This window comes from Salminus brasiliensis, chromosome 7, assembly GCF_030463535.1.
Source record: "Salminus brasiliensis chromosome 7, fSalBra1.hap2, whole genome shotgun sequence".
Classification (NCBI taxonomy): domain Eukaryota; kingdom Metazoa; phylum Chordata; class Actinopteri; order Characiformes; family Bryconidae; genus Salminus; species Salminus brasiliensis.
This window is the reverse complement of record NC_132884.1, coordinates 19547498-19569555: the sequence shown is the minus strand read 5'-3', so window position 1 is coordinate 19569555 and position 22058 is coordinate 19547498. Positions and strand designations below refer to the sequence as shown.

At 40.3% G+C, this 22058-nt stretch overlaps 1 pseudogene; it reads left to right on the top strand.

Annotated features, from left to right (window-relative positions):
• Positions 1-886: 886 nt before the first annotated feature.
• Positions 887-6062, top strand: LOC140559663 (general transcription factor II-I repeat domain-containing protein 2-like; annotated as a pseudogene).
• Positions 6063-22058: the final 15996 nt, after the last annotated feature.

The following is a 22058-nucleotide window of genomic DNA, read 5'->3' as shown; positions in this document are numbered from 1 at the left end:
CCTTTATGCAGCTTAGGAACATCGCCAAACTAAGAAAGTCCTTATCTCTACAGGACGCAGAAAAGCTAGCACACGCTTTTATTACCTCAAGGCTAGATTACTGTAATGCACTTTTGTCAGGTTGTTCCAGCAGGAACCTCAATAAACTTCAGCTGGTTCAAAATGCTGCAGCCAGGGTTCTTACTAAAACTAGAACATTTCACTATATCAGTCCAGTTCTATCAGCACTTCATTGGCTCCCAGTTAAATTCCGCATTGAATACAAAATTCTTCTGTTAACATATAAATCCCTACATGGCCTCGCTCCTGAGTACCTGCGGGACCTTACTACATATTACGAACCATCAAGATTACTTAGATGTCAGGATGCTGGACTCGCTTACTCGTTCCCAAAATTCAGAAAACCTCAGCAGGGGAAGAGCCTTTTCTTATAAAGCCCCCCAACTCTGGAATAACCTTCCAGATAATGTTTGGGACTCAGACACAGTCTCAATCTTTAACTCTAGTCTGAAAACTTATCTGTTTAGTTTAGCTTTTGGTAATTAATGTTTCCCCTTAGATCACGTGTCAAACTCAAGGCCCGCAGGCCAAATGTGGCCCGCCGTGTCATTTGTTGTGGCCCGCAAGATCTTAAAAGATCTGCTTAATGCTGTCGCTTCACGGGTAACATAATTGGCATGAATTGTGGGAAATGGAGTTTATTGTCAATGCATGCTTTTAGACTAATTCTAAAGCGTGCATTGACCTTAAACTACATGTCCCCACAATGCATGCAGATTATGCTTTTTTCAACAAGTGGAATTACAGCTACAATTAGCTACAAATATGATCCCAAAATGTCCAGGAAAAGAAAAACTGATGCCGATGGAAGACCGTTTCAAGAGGGATGGGAAGCGAATACATGTTTGTGCTTCAAGGAGAAAAAACGGTATGTCTTTTGTGTTATGAGATGGTGGCAGTTGTCAAGGAGTACAATTTACGTCGGCACTTTGATCCCAAACACGGAGCTAAGTATGCCAAAGTTAGCCTTCAAAAAAGCAACAAATTGTACAAGAATTAAAAGGCAAATTGCGATCGCAGCAGAATATGTTCACAAGAGCTACGGCCCAAAACGACGCAGCAGTGAAAGCTAGCTTTATTGTAGCTGAAGAAATCGCTCGCGCGTCTAAGTCTTTTTCAGAGGGTGCATTTTTGAAGCAGGTCTGTGAGCAGGTGTGTCCCGACCAGATACAGACATTTAAAAATGTCAGTTTATCAAGAAACACCATCGCGGAGCGAATTAAGGAACTCGCAGGAAACCTGGCAACACAGCTGGCCGCAGAGAGGCGCAACTACCAAACCTTTTCATTAGCGCTTGATGAAAGCACAGATAGCACGGATACAGCGCAGCTATCCATTTTCATTAGAGGCGTGAAGTCGGACCTCTCTGTCACTGAGGAGCTGTTGGATATAGCTGCCATGCATGGGACCACAACGGGATGGGACATTTTCGATGCGGTGCAGAAGTCCTTAAGTAAAAATGCATTGCCCTGGGAAAATTTGGTTGGATTAACCACAGACGGCGCACCTGCAATGTGTGGAGGAAAATTGGGCTTGGTTGGACTAATGAAAGAGAAAATGCAGAAGAGTAACTGTCACGCGCACCTTATAACTTATCATTGCATTATCCATCAAGAGGCTTTGTGTGGGAAGGTGCTGGGGATGGATGATATAGTAACCACTGTCATGAAGACAGTGAACTTCATTCGGGCACGTGGCCTGAATCACCGTCAGTCCAGCTGTTCTTGCAGGAGATGGGCTCGGAGCACGGAGACGTGCCGTACCATACGGAGGTGCGGTGGCTGAGTAGGGGCAAAGTCCACAAATGATTTTTTGAGCTTAGGGAAGGCATTGCTCTTTTCATGCAGGGTAAAGGAAAACCCATGTCCAATCTATCAGTTCCAAACTGCCTGTGTGACTTTGCGGTGTTGTGCGACATTACCGAACATCTTGCCCAACTGAATCAGAAGCTTCAGGGACGCAAACAAGTCATCACGCAGATGTCCGACATGATCACCGCTTTCCAGCGTAAACTTGATCTATGGATGTGCCAGGTGAAGCAGGACAATCTTGCCCACTTTCCTGTTTGTCAGCCTCATTTGTGTCTGTCATTAAGTGTATGTATGACCTCTGCAAGGGTGTGTGCAGCCATTTGTGTTTTGTAAAATGCCATATCTGTTACACATGTTCTTAGCAGCTCATAGTTGTTGGTTGTATTGTTATTCTGCCCCTTTCAATTGTGACAAAGTTTTGAGTTAGTTAATGTCATAACTTGTGTTTGATAATATTTTTCTTTATTCACTTGGATAGTTTGATCGTTGATTGATGGAGTAATACGAGTTTCTTAACCTGACAAATTAACAGGATTTATGTTATGTTAACAGAGTAACAAGCAAACATATTTTTCATCTATTCAAATATTTATAAGTTGAATAAGTAATAAATTCAGAGTTATTTAACATTAAGGAGTACTAATATTTATTCTACATTACATTTGGTTGCATTTAGTTACATTTATACTGTCTTACAGTTACATCTGGCCCTTTGAGGGCAACCATTATGGTGATGTGGCCCTCTGTGAAAATGAGTTTGACACCCCTGCTATAGAGCTTTCGCTAACACTTAGGAGCCTAAGACACTGTATCAGATGGTAAAGATGTAATTGATGTGATAAGAAATATCTATTTTTTACTCTTATTATGATGCTTGAGTTGGCTTTATGAGCTTCTTTTTTGATCTTAACTGGTGTAGCAGTTATTTTAACTGCTCACTCACTTCTGTTAATGTCTGTTAGCAGGTATTTGCTGATAGACACTGTAGTATATTCATTGACTTTGCAGATGTAGAAAAGAAAGGGGGTCCCGTTTCTTGACCAAATCTACACAAATTGAACAGAGATAAGATACTGTTTAGATTTGGACATCCCTTTGGGCAGACGTGTCAGTGAGTTAAACGCTGTCCAGAAGTGGCCATGGACCACTTAGGTAATGGGGGAGCTAATGGCTGTTCCCTATGGATGAAATGTAAACATTCCATATATGGCAACATTCCAACAGAATGTGGCGTGAAATAAGGTATAAAAACTCAAGGTATTGCTAAGTCGGGGAGAGAGAGACCGAAGGGCACCCAGAATTGGCAGACTCTCTCCACACTGTCTTTCGATTGCAATAAAATATATTATTGTTACAACTAAAGACGGTGGCTACAGACTCTCCTTTTTGAATAACAAGTCCATCTCCAGAGGAAGACGAACCGAGACGACAAATTTTGGCGCCCGAACAGGGACCCAGCTGTGACTTCCGGCGGCACCAGACGGTACCACGTGGAAAACTTTTGCTCGTGAGCCAACAATACACGGTGAGCACTTTTCTCACTATTCGAGCTTGGGTTTCCGCGTTATGCTGAGATGTGTGCAGTGAGGCTGCACTGGCGTGTTAATTGTAAAATTTGAGGTTGTGACATTATTTGGGAGGAGACTCTGTTCTAAATTTGGGTCGTTTGTGGGTTGTGCCACCACAATACGGGGGTGTAAGGAATGAGAAAATACGTAGGAACAAGAGTAATGACAAGGTATAAGGAAAATGAGGAACACAAAAGGGGTGTTGTTGAAAAAGCAGTGAGTAACATTGATAAGGCCATGTTAATTTGCGCCACGCAGGCTTTGAGAGCTAGGGCCCTTGTCTCTCTTAGGATTGTAAGACGTGAGCAGGTTCAGGTTGCAGTGTGAAAGTTAGCTTAACAGGGTGATATAAGAGAAATATGGGGGTTTTTAAGAGAAGAAACATGGGGTGTTATAGAAGAAGACAAGTACTATGGGATGTTACGGAAAAACGAAGAGAAATATGGGGGTTATAGAAGAAAAAGAGAAATATGGGAAGTTTAAGAGAAGAAAAGAAGGGGTTTTTAGAGTAAAAAGGGTAATACAAGAGAAAAGAGAAAAGAAGGGGTTTTTAGAGTAAAAAGGGTAATACAAGAGAAAAAAGAAAAGAGGGGTGAGTACTTATCTAAGTGTCAGAAGTAAAGAGAAAAGGGTATAGTACACAGAAGAGAAGACTTAAGGGTTAGCATAAAACAGTCGACTTGGGGTGTGTGTGTGTGTGTGTGCGCGTGCCTAGGGATTTATGTGTGTGTGTCAGTCTGTGTGTGGAGGCTGAGGGGCTGGTACCCTCCTCCCTTTCTTTGTCATGTTTTGTCTGGGTTAAAAGGGATATGTTTGGTAAGAGGAGAGTAATTCACAAACTCTCCATAATGTTGGCTTTTATTGAAAAAAAAAACAAAAAAAAAACATGCATATGGTCAAATACCCGATCTCGTTGGCTTTCTGAGATCCTATGCCTTGCAGGAGGTCTCTTCTGACAAAAGTATGGGGCCTGAGAGTCACTCCTTACGGGGAGGAGGAGCTGTATTTGAGTCTGTGCACCAGAAGCAATAAAAGCCAGATTAATTGAGGTTATGAAAAGATTTAAAGGGGACATGCAATTTAAATTAATTTTGATATTGTTTCAGACTATGTGTACCTTTGTGGGAGGTTGTAAATTTAAAGGAAAATATGGGGGCCCATAGAGAGAGGAAAAAAAAAAAAAAAAAAAGGAGTGAATGTTATGTGTTGTATGTCTAGTTTGTTATGTGTTGTATGTCTAGTTTGTGTTATTGTTTAATGGCAAATAATAGATAAAGGGATCCCATAAACATAGTTAAGTGATAATGATTATAGAACAGTAATGTTAAATAAATAGGTTTCTCAGATGTGTGGGTTGGAATGAGGTATAGGAAAATTAATGAGCCCTGTCTGGATAACAGAGAGGGAGATAGGTAAGGGTAAAATTTCATAAACCACCAAAACAGCCCATATTGGCACCAGGTCATGTACAGTACAAGAATACTGTTAATAAGTCCTGTGATTGTCGTGTGGATCCTGGAAAGTGGGTTTTTTTTTTTTTTAAAGTGTAATTTCAACCTACCATCTGAGAGACAAATTTAAATCAATTCAAAGTTACTTATATATATATATATATGTGTGTATATATGTGCATGTAGAAGAGGTGATATGAGTAGTATGTCTAATTTGAAGGAAAGTTTATATATGGTTGAGATGAGTAGTATTGGTCAGCAATGTAGGAGAATAGTCTCTGGTATGTTACAGTTGAGAAGGAATAAATGAAATTAATACTGATTGTAGAATGTTGATATAATATGATAGCCATAATATGAGATAAGTAGAGGAGTGTATTAAATATACACTTTGTGTTTGCATATAACTATATAAAGGCGAGTGGTTACTAAAGGAATTTAGTAGTAGGTTTGTGATTCTGTGTTTTGCAATGGCTAAGGCGTGGCTGAGCGCCAGATGTGTAATGCAGTGTTAATGACAAGATATGCAGAAGCACAGGGGCCTGGCGGAGTGAGATTTTTCCTATGAGGAGGAATGATGGTTCATGGTTAAGAGTTTGGTTGTGGTGTCATATGAGATAATATATTATAATAATAATATTAGTCTTGTTAAATATGTGTTCATAAGAAGTATGACTAGAGAATAGTAATAGTAGAATGGTTGGTTTGTATGGGTTAAAAGATGTCTACGGTTGTTGTTTTTCCTGTGTTGAAATGGGTCCAGTGATGTTCTTGGTATGGCGTGTGTTGAAGAATAGACTATTATAGTGCTTCTAGCCAACTGTCTTTGGGATTATTATAATGGAGGTGGTGATTTTCTTGATGTTCTGTGGCAGTGAGTGCAGTGAGTGTGTGGCTTGGAGTGCTGGTTGTGCTTTGAGAATGCATTAAACCTAAGTGATTATTAGACCCAGTATGAACTGTTATGCAAATTGTTCAGGGTGCAGACCATTATGATGATAATGTTGTTTTACTAGTATCACTCATGTTGGTAGTTACCTTACACAGGGTTACCTTATGAGAGGAACTAGTGAGCCTTGATGGGTTAAATTAGTTTTTCTGTTTTGCTGGTATTTCTCTCCCTTTCTGCACAGCGGGAGAAAGGGGACTATCCACCATACATACTAGTGTGAAGATAGGCTTTGCACACATATGTTTCTGGTTGACCTATGACCCCTGGCTAAGGGAGAGTCAGGCATGTCAACATAAATATACCATTGGGCTTAAGAAGGTGAAGAGTGTTAAATTGGTTTAAGCGGAATAGTCTATTTTATGATGATAGTTGAGAAACTATGTTGGCAGTAGGCCAAGAGTCCCTTGGGGATATGAAGAATGGTTCAAGATGGTATTTTAGTATGTAGGAACAGAAGGAAGATGTATTGAAAGTGGATGGAAATAGGATGGAAAATGTATGTTTACAGTGAATTGTTATGGACCTTGAGAGTTTATGACAATATGAACTCTGGCGTGATTCTCCTTTTCTCTTTTATGGGATGTGAGATGAGGCAGGAAAGAAGGTTTGAGAACATTGAGGTTAGGGATGTCCCAGAAACAGCAGGAATCATTTCAGGGGAGTGTAAAGCACCAAAGGGTGCTGAGGGCACTGATTCCTCTACAGGGGAAGTCAGAGAGTCAAATAGAAATCCAAGACCAGTTCGAAAAAGGGTCAAACCTAAACGGTACGAAGATTGAGTTAAATGTATCAGTGGGAAACTCCACTTTATTAACATTAAATATTACTAAAGGCATAAATGTGTCACATGCACCAGAATTAGCTATACAGGTGATTCCAGTAACAGTAACTCCTGTGCAGTTGGTAATTACAGCCAAACTAGGTAGATCGGTTCTTCTTCCATGTAGGTGTGGGAGATTTAATACTGGAGGTAATGATCCCCCTGAGTGGAGAAATAGTCATGATGAAGAGATTGTATTAGCAGGACCTACAGTTGATATGGTGCCTTACAATCAAAGAAAGTATGTTCTATCCAATGACATGAGGTGGTTTAGAGTTAAATATGATTGTTCAATTCTTATGCGTAATATTACATGGGAAGATCAAGGAGAGTATACATGTACTTACTTTGAGCCAGAGTTCAGCTTTGTACCAGTGCAAAAAGTGTGGAAACAGGAGTATGTAACTCGTAAGATGATAGTTACCATTAAAAACTCAAGCATGACGGAGAGCTCCATAGGAGATAAAGGGGACCAGGAACAATTTCCTGTAGTAACCATCTCAGGGGTAAAAACTGTACCAAGGCAGGTTACAACTGTAGCTCCAGAAACAACCACAAGTATTAATGTTACGAGTCAGGTTACTACTATAATCATAAATAATACAGAACCTATAAGAACCACAATGATGATAAAAACGCCTGTAGGTGTTATTTTAGGAAATAGAGCTAGTGAGAATATAGCAAGCTCAACTGCAGTGAATGGTACAGGGATAACAACACCAGTAATGGAAGTAGCAAAAGTGACCCAGCCATCTAATATGACATTAGTAACACTGCAAGATGAAGTAAATAAAACTGAGAAATTGTTAGTAACCATAGCACGGGGTGAGAGCAATATTGATGAGAGTGTTAGAGATAGAGTGGTAGAAAGTGAAGTAAGTAGAGATGTAATGATGCATGAACCTTCTACCAAGGTGACAAATGTATTACAGGACTTAGACTGGATTCCAGGTGATGTGATAGATCAGAATCGAGCACTGAAAAAGAGAGAAGCTAAGTGGAAGGCATATGGATTTGATTCATCTGTGTTGCAAATATCAGACCCGTGGGCAGCCAGGAATTTATGGTTTCAGCAGATAACACATTCTGTAAGAACAAGCAAACAAATTAGTGGTCCATGTGTGGTTAAAGTCCCGACACCAGGTACTTGGCCTTCTATTTTGGAAACAGTCCCTGAACCTTTAAGTACAGAATGTCAGTATTATGCATTATCATGGCTGTTCTACAAACAGCAGGCAGCATATGATATATGGATGGCTACATCAGTGGGTTTGTTTAGACCTGGAGAGAAGTGTAGTTGGATGAGGCAATTACCATATGTAAACATAATTGATCAGCATGAACATGTACAGACAGCAGTTCCTGATTCAATGGACGTAAAGGCAGTAAAGGCTAAAGGTTGTTTTTGTTCTAATAATACTCATGGTGGGTCTGGAACGTTCATGGGAATTTCAGATTGTGACAGCTATATGATATATTTGGATGATAAACATAAAAATAGGGATGGTTTGTTTGAAGTGGTGTTCCGGCTACCACGTGGCCAGAATAAAATAGTGCTGGTGCATCATGAAACATTGCCAGGTAATGTGACCCTAGGAAATTTTAAAGATCTTTGGTGGGTTTGTGATGATAAGGCATATATATTTTTGCCATATGGGTGGACAGGATGTTGTTATTTGGCAACATTAAAATTGCCATATGAAGTATACACTATTGAGAAAGGTGAAGCACCTGATGACACCCAAGCTAAGGTAATTCCTGGGTATAGACATAAAAGGGAAATGGCTCAATTTCATAATTTAGAGGCCTATCACTGGAGGATAAGTATAGGAGAAAAATGGGGAATAGGCTTATTTCCATGGTACGGTGTGACCTTCCTAGCAGACCATATTGATAACATCACTTACACCTTACAGGGATTTGCTAATGAGACTATTAGAGGGTTTGAATATTTATCAAATACTCAGAAGAGTCACAGATTGACATTATTAAAGCATGATATGGCTCTTGATTACATTCTGGCTAAGCAAGGGGGGTTATGTGTAGCTCTTAATTTAACAGGAGATGCTTGTTATACTTTAATTCCTGATAATTCTGATAATATGACTAATGTAATAGGGGCACTAAAAAAGATAAGAGAGGCATTTGGCCCATCTCAAGGAGCAGGATGGTCTGTGAATGCATGGTTGCTGGAAAGATTAGGACCAATGGGAACATTGTTGGCTCAGTTGTTTGGTGCTGCGCTTTTGTCGCTATGTGTAATGTTCTGTTGTTGCACACTGATATTGACTTTTGCTGAGGCAATGATTTTAAGATGGGTTGGAATTGTAATGCCAGGGGAACAAATTCAATTGCCATTATTACCTAGGACAGATTTAGAAGAAGATGAGGGATTAGTATTAGAAGGTGATTTGGTGGATAAATATCCATTCTGAGTATCTACTTGGATTATGACTTTAATTTAGTGAATTAAGTCTTTTATCATAAGTTATAACACCTATGTTATATTACCACAGCTTATGTAAAAGGGGATTTAAGTATATGATAGTATGGCTGAAAAGGGTGGCTTGAAAGATGATTTTCTGAGTAGTAATAGTTTGACACGTATAATACTGTTGTTGTGAAATCTGCATTTGATGTTTTGAAGAAAAGATATTGGCTGTTGTTTCTATCTTTCCCTTCAGACTAGCGTGGGGAGTACCATTGTGGGGGACTGGTATTCAGAGATCCCAAGAGGCAGAAAAGGGGTCAGATGTTGATGGATATTACTAATCGAGAGATCTGAAGATCTTTTGAACAAGGACATTGTAAATTCATCTATCCCGACTCATCATCAAGGAACACTCACCATCAAGGAACACCGTTGTTGATGAACTCCAATGTGCCACATTTAAATTTGTCAATTATTACTGTCTGTACTCTAAATACACTACATGTATAAATAGTAGTTTTGATATGTATAATCTATTGATATTATTTTGTAAATAAGTTGTAAGAGGATGTATTTTATTGTGAGTAAGCACAGCGTGACCCCAGGGGTTTTGATTTTTTCTCGATACTAGGGTCAGTAATGGTAGGCAGGGACAGGTGTATTGGAAGGTCCGATGGGTCGACCAGCCTGAAAGTACACATTATGTTTGGTTTAATGGGGTTCAAAATGTATTTACTCACACTAGAAGATGTCCATATTCAATATATATATCAATGAGACATTCCTTCTTTTTACATTGGCCTGGAGTACAGCATGTGGTCGCCTGGGGCAGAGGGACCGTGAGAGAGTTTTTCCTGTCTTGGATGATTGAGGGATATTAAAAGTGAGATAGCTGCCTGGCAGGTTTTCGCTCTCACATTCTGGGAAATAAGTGTTAAAAAAGGCAAACATAGAAGGAATAGGTCTTTAGAAGCACATGTAACCATGTGTGTGATGCTCTTTTATTTTATTGAGCCTCTGATTAGGCTCAAAGGGGGCAAATGTAGTATATTCATTGACTTTGCAGATGTAGAAAAGAAAGGGGGTCCCGTTTCTTGACCAAATCTACACAAATTGAACAGAGATAAGATACTGTTTAGATTTGGACATCCCTTTGGGCAGACGTGTCAGTGAGTTAAACGCTGTCCAGAAGTGGCCATGGACCACTTAGGTAATGGGGGAGCTAATGGCTGTTCCCTATGGATGAAATGTAAACATTCCATATATGGCAACATTCCAACAGAATGTGGCGTGAAATAAGGTATAAAAACTCAAGGTATTGCTAAGTCGGGGAGAGAGAGACCGAAGGGCACCCAGAATTGGCAGACTCTCTCCACACTGTCTTTCGATTGCAATAAAATATATTATTGTTACAACTAAAGACGGTGGCTACAGACTCTCCTTTTTGAATAACAAGTCCATCTCCAGAGGAAGACGAACCGAGACGACAACACTGACAGAAGTGAGAACCCAGAAATGTGAAAAGGGCCCATCCACAAAGTGCAGGGTGCAGCATGTGTTTGTATGTGGTGGAGGTGTGAAGAGACAGGTGAGATAACTTGTGAACTTGTGACTGATACACTGCGCTGCTGTCTGTTCAGGAGCCGAATTGCTCGGGGATAGAAGCTGTCTTGGCTGGTTCTGGTCTTCATGTTTCTATACTTCATGCCACTGGGCAGTGGCTTGCGTGGGTGGCAGTGGCGGTTCTAGACCATTTTAAGGGGGGGGGCAGTCTAGGGCCAGTGGTTATGTTAGAGGGGTTGATTACTTTCTAGCTTTCATTTTTATTTCTACAGTTTAGACTCAGTTTTTATATTCAGTCTTATCATGTTCATTTGGCTCTATCTGACCTTCTGCACAAGTCTTTCTTTTTTTGGAAGAAGTGTGAAATATAATTTTTCCTCTTTTTGAAAATAAATACAACAGTGTCGAGCCACCACTACGAGGGGATTGCTGCGTTAGCTTTGCCTTCATTTTCTTCGGGATTAATAAAGTATCAGTTTGGCTGAACCTCAAACACATCTCTTCGTATATATAAATGACTTGATATGCAACACATTCTGAAAAACATTGTAAGACAGGATAAGATCATCCTTTATTAGTCCCACAGTGGGGAAATTCACAGTGTCACAGCAGCAAAAAGATAGGGATAGCAAGACACACACTTAAGATTATATATACAATATAAATAATAACAGTCAAAACAATTGACACACATTGACCCTCGATTGCACATGAGAATGGGAGATATTGCACATTGTAATGTTTATGTGAATGAGCTCTTTATCCTAATTAAAAAATGTACAGATAAATGTATCCTCCGCATTTGACCCATCTGTGGTCGTGAACACACACACACACCTAAAGCAGTATATATTACATTAACAGTTTCCACATTTTTCAACAGTTTTCTTTTACATTTTACTTACCTTGCTTATCTTTGTCGCCGTGTGTTCACAGAGTTGAGGAGAGACACGCCTAATTTAGGGGGGCTGTAGGGGGGTCCAAATGTGTTATAGGAGGGGCACTGGGCCCCTCTCGGCACCCCCCTAGAACCGCCACTGGTTGGTGAAGTCCTTAATAATACTCCTCGGCTCCTCAAATAGTAACTGGTGAATAATTCTTTATCTTCAATAAATGGATGATCGTTTTAAATCTGCATGGTGGAGTGGAGAGTTAGAATTAGAAGCCAACTTTAAGGTTTGTTTTGGCTGCTAAGTGGAAACGTCTCTGTACTTATAATGTAAAATAAAGCTCTGTTTTGTTTTGCTCACAGAGAGATGGATAGGATTGGAACTTGATTGGAAGCTGATACTTGATCTAATAAAAATGCCTGGATCAGTTCCTGATCCTGAGTCAATGGATCTTATCGGAACATCCCTAGTTGCTGCCCTGTTCACTTGTGAGTGTATGCTCACTGCCACGGATTGGTGGCAAGGTGAAATTCCACTGTACTGCTGTGGTGATAAAGTGTGGTTTCCTTTCCTTTCTCAGAACCCTTCTAGCTAGCCCTGTAGCTGTGTGTAAGGATCTGTACTATGGTAGTATAACCTTGTCTTTTATCTGTTCAGCTGAGGAAGATGTACGACGTTGCACTGGTGTATCTGCATGCTGAAGGCTATTGGGAATGCAGATCTTTATGCCATGGTGACCAAAGCCCTCTGCAGCCTTTACCTTCCAGTGCCTGGGACTGCATTGTGGGAATTAGGGAACCCTTTAGAGTAAGTATTCTTGTACCACTCATACAGGGGGGCCCCAAAGCGTATTTTGTCATTTTGGCCATTCCTAAAATGTGTTAGAGTGTGTTATGTTAGGAAATCAAAACAAGTAAGTATTTCTGGCTCTGCTTTTGTGGAACATTTAGAACAGTGCTACTGGAATACGTCTCCAGGCTTCTCCACACAACAGTCCGTATTTATCAACATTGTGTGAAAACAAACAAACAAAAGGAGAAAAGGAAAGAAAACCAGTAAGACGCTGAAACTATGGCCCGAGGTCCCCTCATAACCTCCACTGTGATGCCGGCCAGAATAGGCTTCTGTTGGTCAAAGCTGGGGAGTCGACATGAAGGAATAGAGACACCAACTGGCCGCTGCAGTGACGCAGACATGGTGGTAGAGTGTGTGTGTGTGTGTGTGTGTGTGGTGCTGGTGGTACAAGTGGATCAGACACAGCAGTTTTAAACACTGTGTCCACTCTGCTGTTTCTGATCCAATCAAATCAGCACAACAAACTCTAACAAACCACCACCATGTCAGTCAGTCAGTGTCACTCTAGTGATGAGAATATATGTATATATGAAGGTCAGTCTGAAACGGTGGAAATTCAGATCATCTCTGATATTAAACATAAAATAATCTTCTTTCAGTTAAATCCACTGTATTTTAACATCACTTTCCTACCTACTCATAATAAGACTTTCTTGTGCTCATATCATTTCATAGCTAAATGATAAAGATGGATAAATTTACAATTCAATAAACTAAACAAAATGATCAAATCACTCCACAAAATCATCAGTGTCTGATGTATTCATGGTAGGAGTTTCAGACATTTCTTACTGTAGGAATGTGGAGTAATGGGATAGCAAACTTTTGTAAAGTGTCAATTTAGTATTGGGTAGACAAGATTTTGAAAAGTCAAACTGTTATGAATTCACACCCATAAATTCTTGAACAGTACCTGATGTATTCATGGTATGAGTTTCAGACATTTCTTACTGTAGAAATGTGCAGCAGTGGGTAAATGCAGTAATGCTTATAAATACAAATAAATACAATAAACAAAAAAATAATAAAATGAACACAAAAACAAACAAATAAAATTAACAAAAAACAAATAAATAAAAAACAAATAAATAAAATTAACAAATAAAAATTGCTTCATCTGAATTAGATATTTTTTTTGGTGGTTAAGACATAACTGCGCATGTGCAAGCACAGCTTGCAGACATTTTACACACACATCTTGCTTCTGGGAGGTAGTGTTAGCGTATATGAGAAGACTTTGTTATTGCACAGTTACACTGTAGGATAGTTTATTTTGTTTGTCTTTATGAATCCATGTATATGCTTGATATTTCTGGTAAGTTTATGGGAGCACTAAGCATAGCTAAAAGGTCGCTAGCTAGCGCTGTCTAACTGTCTGATCTGCTCAAATGAATGCAAATTGAACTAACAAAATTGCACCAGGCGTCCACAAACCTTTGGCCACACAGCATCAGTTTGTGGTAATGGTACTGTGTCAGTCAAAAGCACCTTTGAGTCTAGATTTAGTCCTGATTTGAGAGGCACAGGAGTGTTTTATTAAATGCACTGCACAAACACTCTTGCTAAAGTAAGCTGAATATTCCCAAAACATCATATTTCCACGTTTAGCAGCAGAAGGTCACAGTTCATCATTGTAATCAGAAACTAAATGTTTTAGAAGAGAACAGTTTCTTCATACAGCATATAGAGTTCATATAGCTAGCATATGCAGTTCTGATAACCATGTTGACGTGATTCAAATGTAAATGAATTTTAATGTAAAATTGTCATTTGTAATGCTTTTTGTTTTTAACATATTGTAATAAATGACATTCCACATGCCAAGTTAAAACATCAAGATAAAAAGATATGTTCAAAACCAAATGTATATAAATGCTATTTTCTCCATAGGCTGAAACTCTTGTGATGGATTGTTGTTGTGCTGTTTTTAAGGATTCTGGGACATGTCCTACGTCATTGGTAAGTGTGTTGATTTAATCAACTACTTGTATTTAACAAATAGGCTTCATAGAGCTACTTTTTACTTATTTTATTGATCAGATTAGTTATAAATGCAGTTTGATTCATGCATGTAAATGTCATTTCTACAAAGATCATAAACTTCATGTTCATATTTTTTCTTTTCTATTTTATGTTTTTCTTTCCTCGCTGCTCTCCACTTCACTGCCTGTTTAACCGATGCCCTCCCCCGGCTCTGGTAGGACGTTGAAGACCCTCTTCTAATCTGCTTCTATCTGAGGAATCGCCTGATCCCATGAATGTTCTTGCTTTAATCTCCACACTTTCTGGATCAGTTCGCAGTCCCTCTTTTTGTCCTCCAGCTTTTCTGCTCTTTCACGCTCTTTTCGCTGCGGCGTCTCCTCAGCCTTCTGCTCCTTGCTGGCTTCTTTCCTTTGGGCATGCCGAACTATCCTGGCCCTTAAATGGTAGAACCACGCGCAGCATCCCTGCGCCTCCTCCATTTCTGCCAGCCTTTCCACGGCCCTCCGCTTCTTTTCGGCGTATCTCGCCTGAACCCATTTAATGTACTCTTCTTTTTCCTCCTGAGCCCTCTTCCATCTCTCTTTCACTTCCAACTTCTCCCTAATTTCCTTTTCAATCTGGCGATTCTCTCTTTCTCTTATTTTGATTGGAACAATGGCAAAGCCTTCCTTCCTGAACTCTGCAAAACAGGTTTTTTGGTTTATTCCACCATTTCACAGGGGTGGCGGTTTCTGGACGTTCTGTCTGGGTCTCCACAAAATCCAGGTGGCCTAAGTTCACTTAAGCTCCTCTATGGGGCCATCGTCCTTACAGAAGTTCACGTCATTCTCTGGGTCTCCATCAGCCAGCCCTTCTTCTCCCAGCCGCTCCAGGGCATTCTTCACCTTGAGAGCGATGGTCTCAATTTCCACGTCCGGCTGTTGGGACCCTGTAGAGTTCCAGGTCCCTCTCAGTCACCACCAGGGCTGCTGAGACCTTCCATACACGCTTCTGAAGGGCCGCACAGCGAGCTTCCGCCAAGTCTTTCAGCCTCAGAAGATGCTCCAGCTCCCCCTATAGGAAGCTCACCTTCTGCTCCACCTGCTGTGAGATCCGCACCCCAAACACCTGCCTCTTTGAGCTGGTGTGCAAGTATTGTGAGCTCCGCTCCGAACTCCTCCAGTTCCATCATTCCGCTGAGCTGCAGACGTCACAATTGCAGTATTCAAGCGCAGCGCCCCTCCTTTATCACCTCTCGTTTATATACGATGATGTCATCAAATGTAAACCCCAAACACGCGGCTCTTTATTAAAAAATTGCATTATAAAATTGTGCTCGTTTTATCTATTTAAATGTGTTTGATTTTATTTGATAATAACAAGAAATGCTTAAATGCTTCATCTGAATTTCCATTGTGTGTCAAATGAATGTACCAGTGGTAAAACTGCCATTGTAACGTCTAAGCAAGCTGAAGCAGTATAAATTAGAGCATGCTTTCAGCATCATTTAAGCCTCAATCGTACTACAAAGAACAATTCTAAATTGTCGAACCACAACTGCAGTTTATTTCCACTGTTGAATGTTTTACAGGTACCTTTAGGCAATAATCACATTCTTGATAAAACCTTAGACAATCACCTTCTGTCCGCGGTAGAACAACAGTCAGATCATTATAATATACAAGTCATTTTGTATAATATACAAGTCATGTGATGAGTTGTGTTTCAAGAGCAACAGTGTTGTGTTGGGAGATGAGCTGCTAGTATTGCTGGATTTCTATGTAGATGACATTTGACCTAGGTAATCATTTAGACACATCCAGAAAAAACACCAAGTCTGTGTAGTATATTAAAATCCCAGCAATTTAACATCCGTTCGTAATTCCTTTTCTCATCTTTTTATTTATCTTCACTGTGCAAAGCAGATTATGTCAAGACATATGGATATATAAAGGTTTTAGAGCCTTTGCTGCAAAATCGTGTTAAAAAAAAGTATTAAAAAAGTCAGGGCATTTTCATTGCACAGCTTGGTGGTTTGTTAAAGGCATAGAGCAGAATGCCATAGCACACAATTTGTGTGTTGTCTTGTCTGCACGGCTTTCTCTGCACTGAGATGTTTCTGTTAAAGGAATGAACTACTGGTGTGTCGTATGATTGTAGTTCTCGTCTTGGCTGGTGGATTCATGCAAGTAGCGCCTGTGAGAAAATACTTGCTGCACTGACAACACATCTATCTGGGCTTGTCCTGGAGTGAGCAGTTACTTCCAACACCAAGCTGTCAAGTAAATCTAAATTCAAAAGGAGATGCTGTTGTGTTAGCATATTGGCTCCAATCAAGTGTGGTGTGAAAAGAGTGAACTTGCAGTGTTGTTTTATGTGTATTTTATGTGTGGCTGATTTATTTTTATGTAAGGTCATTATAGAAAATATTATAAAACAACAAGGGGGGAAATCACATTGTATAGAGACACTCACATGGGAGATAAAGTAGTTTGTCTAACAGTTTCTTTTGTAGAACGTTCAAGGTGCTTATGAGCTACATAAACTTTTTACATATTTTAATTAAGTAGAAACATAAAATTGCACTTATAAAGTAAGTTCTAGAAGATGAAATTAAGCTTATAAAAATTAGTGAGCGTTATTCAAAGTATATATCTGAATCAAGACCATTTTATTTTATGCAACTCTTTGACGTTCAGAGGGTTTGAGTACATTTTGAGTCATTTGTTTGAGTTAAGGTGCAGGTTTTGGGGAAGACGAGCTCTTGTTGTAAATCTGTTGGCCCTTATGGTTATGTAGAATCTGCATGGTCTTTGATGGGATGGTCGGAGCGCGTAGTCCTGGTCGAAGCTGGTATAATCCGAATTGAGCCAGAAGTACGTAAGTGCCAGCCTCCTATTACCAGTGGTGGGCCAGAATAGCTTATTTAATTTCCTACCACTTCCCCCATCCCACGCTCCCTGCACATTCTTCCAGCAGAACAGGATAAACTCAGTTTACATGTAGAAATGATGCTCTTTTTTATTAAGTTACACATCATTTACATTCATAGTGTATGACTAGTAACTGTGTCATTCCACAGTCAAATAATAAATGAATTCATATATTCATTACATATCTAAATACACATTTTCCTTTAAAATGTTCAATCTTGTTTTAACTTCAACTTCATTTGGGTAAAAGCTGTCAAATAACACAACGAGAAGGCGGCAACAACATCAGGGTTTTCTCACCTGCAAAAAGCCACTAATCCTTTTGGCTTCTTCCCTTTGTGCCATGAGCACTCTTTCTATCAATCAAACAGGTGCCATTCAAGCTCTTGATAGCCATAAAACCTTGTAGAGGGAGGTTGTAGAGGACTACTAGCATATATAGTCACCAAAAGCATTAGGATCCAAACAGCTTGATTAGACTCTGAGATAGACTTTAACTGAATGATGTGTTGGTTGTGTGTTCAGACTTAACAATCTCAGTATTTCCCCCAAATTCTTTGAACAGTTAAGAGGTTTGACAAATTAACAATTGAATAATAAACTGCCAAACATGTCCAATACATTTGTTTTTGCACTCATAACTGTCACTGACATTTGCATTTTCTGGAGATAGGGTTGGGCTGTTCTTTGACCTGCCGTTAAGAACAGTCCCTTACTTAGCACAGTTTGTTGCTTGTATAGTGAAATAACATTTGGGGAGCTTAGACTAATGGGGTACAGATGCTCATGTCATTTTCTTTCAATCATTTTAGTGGATTTGAATCCAGAGGATTGATTACTTCTGGCCATCAGTCCATGGTTTAGATGCACTGAAGAGATTGCTAAACAATTCTGCAGAGCTCTGGCTGGCTCCTCCTCAACAGGTCTGGGCCTAAAAAACAAGAGACACAAAAAGCTGTTTAAATGTAATCCGAGTGAAAGCGTTTGCCGTTATCGGGTCTAAATCACTGCCACCTCCAGCATCAAAACTTAAACCCTTCTTTCTCACCTGGAGAAGCCCGGCAGCACTGTGAGGATCACCTTCTTTGATTTCTCCAGTGCTTTTAACACCATACAGCCAGGGCTCCTAAAGGACAAGCTGGGACATTGTGGAGTGGACATTCACCTGTCGAACTGGATACTGGACTACCTCACCAACCGACCACAGTATGTGAGGGCACGGGACTGTGTCTCTGATATGGTGGTCAGCAGCACAGGAGCCCCTCAAGGAACGGTCTTGGCACCGTTCATCTTCACCCAGCTCACCGACCTGTCACCTCCAGAAGTTCTCCGATGACTCAGCGATTGTCGACCTCATAACCAATGAGGAGGACAGTGAGTACAGAGAACTCATTCAGTCAGGACTTTGTGGACTGGTGTCTTCAGAAACACCTTCAGATAAACGCAGGAAAGACCAAAGAACTGGTGGTGGATTTCCGCAGGAGCAGACACCCCCCTCCATCAGTAAACATCCAGGGTATGAACATTGAGAGTGTGGACTCTTATAAATACCTGGGTGTTCATCTGAACAACAAACTGGACTGGTCAGTCAACACTGCTGTACTCTTCAAGAAAGGCCAGAGCAGACTCTATCTACGGAGGAGACTGAGGTCCTTTGGAGTTCAGGGAGCACTCCTGAGGACTTTCTTCGACACAGTGGTGGCATCTGCCATCTTTTATGGAGTGGTCTGCTGGGGCAGTAGCATCTCGACGGCAGATAAGAAGAGACTGAATAACCTCATAAAGAGGGCCGGCTCTGTCCTGGGGTGCTTCTTAGACCCAGTGCAGGTGGTGGGAGACAGGAGGATGACAGCCAAGCTGGCATCCATGCTGAAGAACAGCTCCCACCCCATGAATGAGACTCTGGCAGCACTGGGCAGCTCCTTTAGTGACAGGCTGCTTCACCCCAAGTGTGTGAAGGAGCGGTATCGCAGGTCCCTCCTTCCTGCTACCGTCAGACTCCACAACCAGCACTGCTCCCAGCGGACCACATACACACACACTTAACTACACACACACATGTTCAGGGAATAGAAATCCCTTAATGTAAAAATACTATGCAATACCCCCCCTCCCACATGTGCAATTAAGAGACATTTGCAATAATCTGTAAATAATAGTTATTGCTTTTTTTACTTCTTATTTATATTGTGTATATAGTGTCAATTATTTATCCACATCCAGTGTCTTGCTATCCCTTTCTGCTGTGACACTGAAAATTTCCCCACTGTGGGACTAAGAAAGGATTATCTTATCTTATCTTTATCTTAAGTCAAAGATATTGTAACACTTTAAGAAAAAGAAAAGTTTATGATCAATAATCTGAATCTTGCTGCTAAAACCTGTAAAGTTTTTTTTTCAATCTAAAGCCTGTGCCCCCCTTAAAATAAACAAAATCTGGAAAGACACCGTTTTTGTTGTCTCTAATAAAAGGTCAATTGAAATCATTGCTGACTTCCTGTAGTGTAAAACAAAATTAAAGTCAAAATTACATCTGTTCTGTTCATTTTTATGTTTTAATCTTTTAGAGGGGGGTGGGGGGCATAAAACTGTAAACTGCTCATGCATCCATGTTCACTAACTACTACTAAACTTACAATGTGGCAGCATTATCCAGTTATAGTATACAGCCATGATCCACTAATGGAGGACAAAGACGACCACAATCAGTGGCACAGACTCAGCAAGTGGACGATGAGCAAGAGATTGATTCAGGATTTTTTTTTTTTTGCATGTTACTGATACAACACCACCATCCCACCCAACTCTCATTACCCTACCGCATGCATTTTACGCACCAGCCAACAGGCCTGAAAAACAACAGCAGCAGCAGCCAGTTAAACAATCTGCAATACAATAAATGATTCTATACTATTTTAAATATATATTCTTTGCCAGGTTACATGTTTTATTCTATGATCAACACTAATACGTACATAAGAACACTGTTAAAAACCAAACAGAAATCTTGGCTGTAGTTCCAGAACTGTTTCTGGTATATCTGTCTGTATGCCACACCGCTCTGCAGACAAACTACTACACTGTGTGCAGAATTATTAGGCAAATGAGTATTTTGATCACATCATCCTTTTTATACATGTTGTCCTACTCCAAGCTCTATAGGCTTGAAAGCCAACTACCAATCAAGTAAATCAGGTGATGTGCATCTCTGTAATGAGAAGTAACTTCCTTTCCTTTGGCAAAATGGGTCAGAAGAGAGATTTGACGGACTCTGAAAAGTCAAAAATTGTGAGATGTCTTGCAGAGGGATGCAGCAGTCTTGAAATTGCCAAACTTTTAGAGCGTGATCACCGAACAATCAAGCGTTTCATGGCAAATAGCCAACGGGGTCGCAAGAAACGTGTTGGAAAAAAAAAAAGGCACAAAATAATTGCCCATGAATTGAGGAAAATCAAGCGTGAAGCTGCCAAGATGCCATTTGCCACCAGTTTTGCCTTATTTCAGAGCTGCAACGTTACTGGAGTATCAAAAAGCACAAGGTGTGCGATACTCAGGGACATGGCCAAGGTAAGGAAGGCTGAAAAACGACCACCTTTGAACAAGAAACATAAGATAAAACGTCAAGACTGGGCCAAGAAATATCTTAAGACTGATTTTTCTAAGGTTTTATGGACTGATGAAATGCGAGTGACTCTTGATGGGCCAGATGGATGGGCCCGAGGCTGGATCAGTAAAGGGCAGAGAGCTCCACTCCGACTCAGACGCCAGCAAGGTGGAGGTGGGGTACTGGTATGGGCTGGTATCATCAAAGATGAACTTGTGGGACCTTTTCGGGTTGAGGATGGAGTGAAGCTCAACTCCCAGACCTACTGCCAGTTTCTGGAAGACACCTTCCTCAAGCAGTGGTACAGAAAGAAATCTGTATTGTTCAAGAAAAACCTGATTTTCATGCAGGACAACGCTCCATCACATGCATCCAAATACTCCACAGCGTGGCTGGCCAGTAAGGGACTAAAAGAAGAAAAAATGATGACATGGCCCCCTTGTTCACCTGATCTGAACCCCATAGAGAACCTGTGGTCCCTCATAAAATGTGAGCTCTACAGGGAGGGAAAATAGTACACCTCTCTGAACAGTGTCTGGGAGGCTGTGGTGTCTGCTGCATGCAATGTTGATCGTAAACAGATCAAGCAACTGACAGAATCTATGGATGGAAGGCTTTTGAGTGTCATCGTAAAGAAAGGTGGCTATATTGGTCACTGATTTGTTTTTGGTTGTTTTTGAATGTCAGAAATGTTTATTTCTAAATTTTGTTATATTGGTTTACCTGGTGAAAATAAACAAGTGAGATGGGTATATTTTTGTTTTTATTAAGTTGCCTAATAATTCTGTACAGTAATAGTTACCTGTACAAACAGATATCCTCCTAAGATCTAAATCTAAAAAAAAAAAAAAACACTCCAACTTCTAAAAATATTAAGCTTTGATATTTATGAGTCTTTTGGGTTGATTGAGAACATAGTTGTTGTTTAATAATAAAAAGAATCCTCTCAAATACAACTTGCCTAATCATTCTGTACACACTGTATTTCTGGCTCAGAATAACCCCTAGCCAGGTCACTCTCAATTTGGCGTGCTAGACTGGAGAATGTCAGTCTATCTTTCTGCCCTGGTTCACCAATTTGTCTAGAAACCTTGAAGTCTTTGCACCACTGTGAGTTATGGGCAGATATGAAGGATTTCTCTATAGGGGTGGCATCTC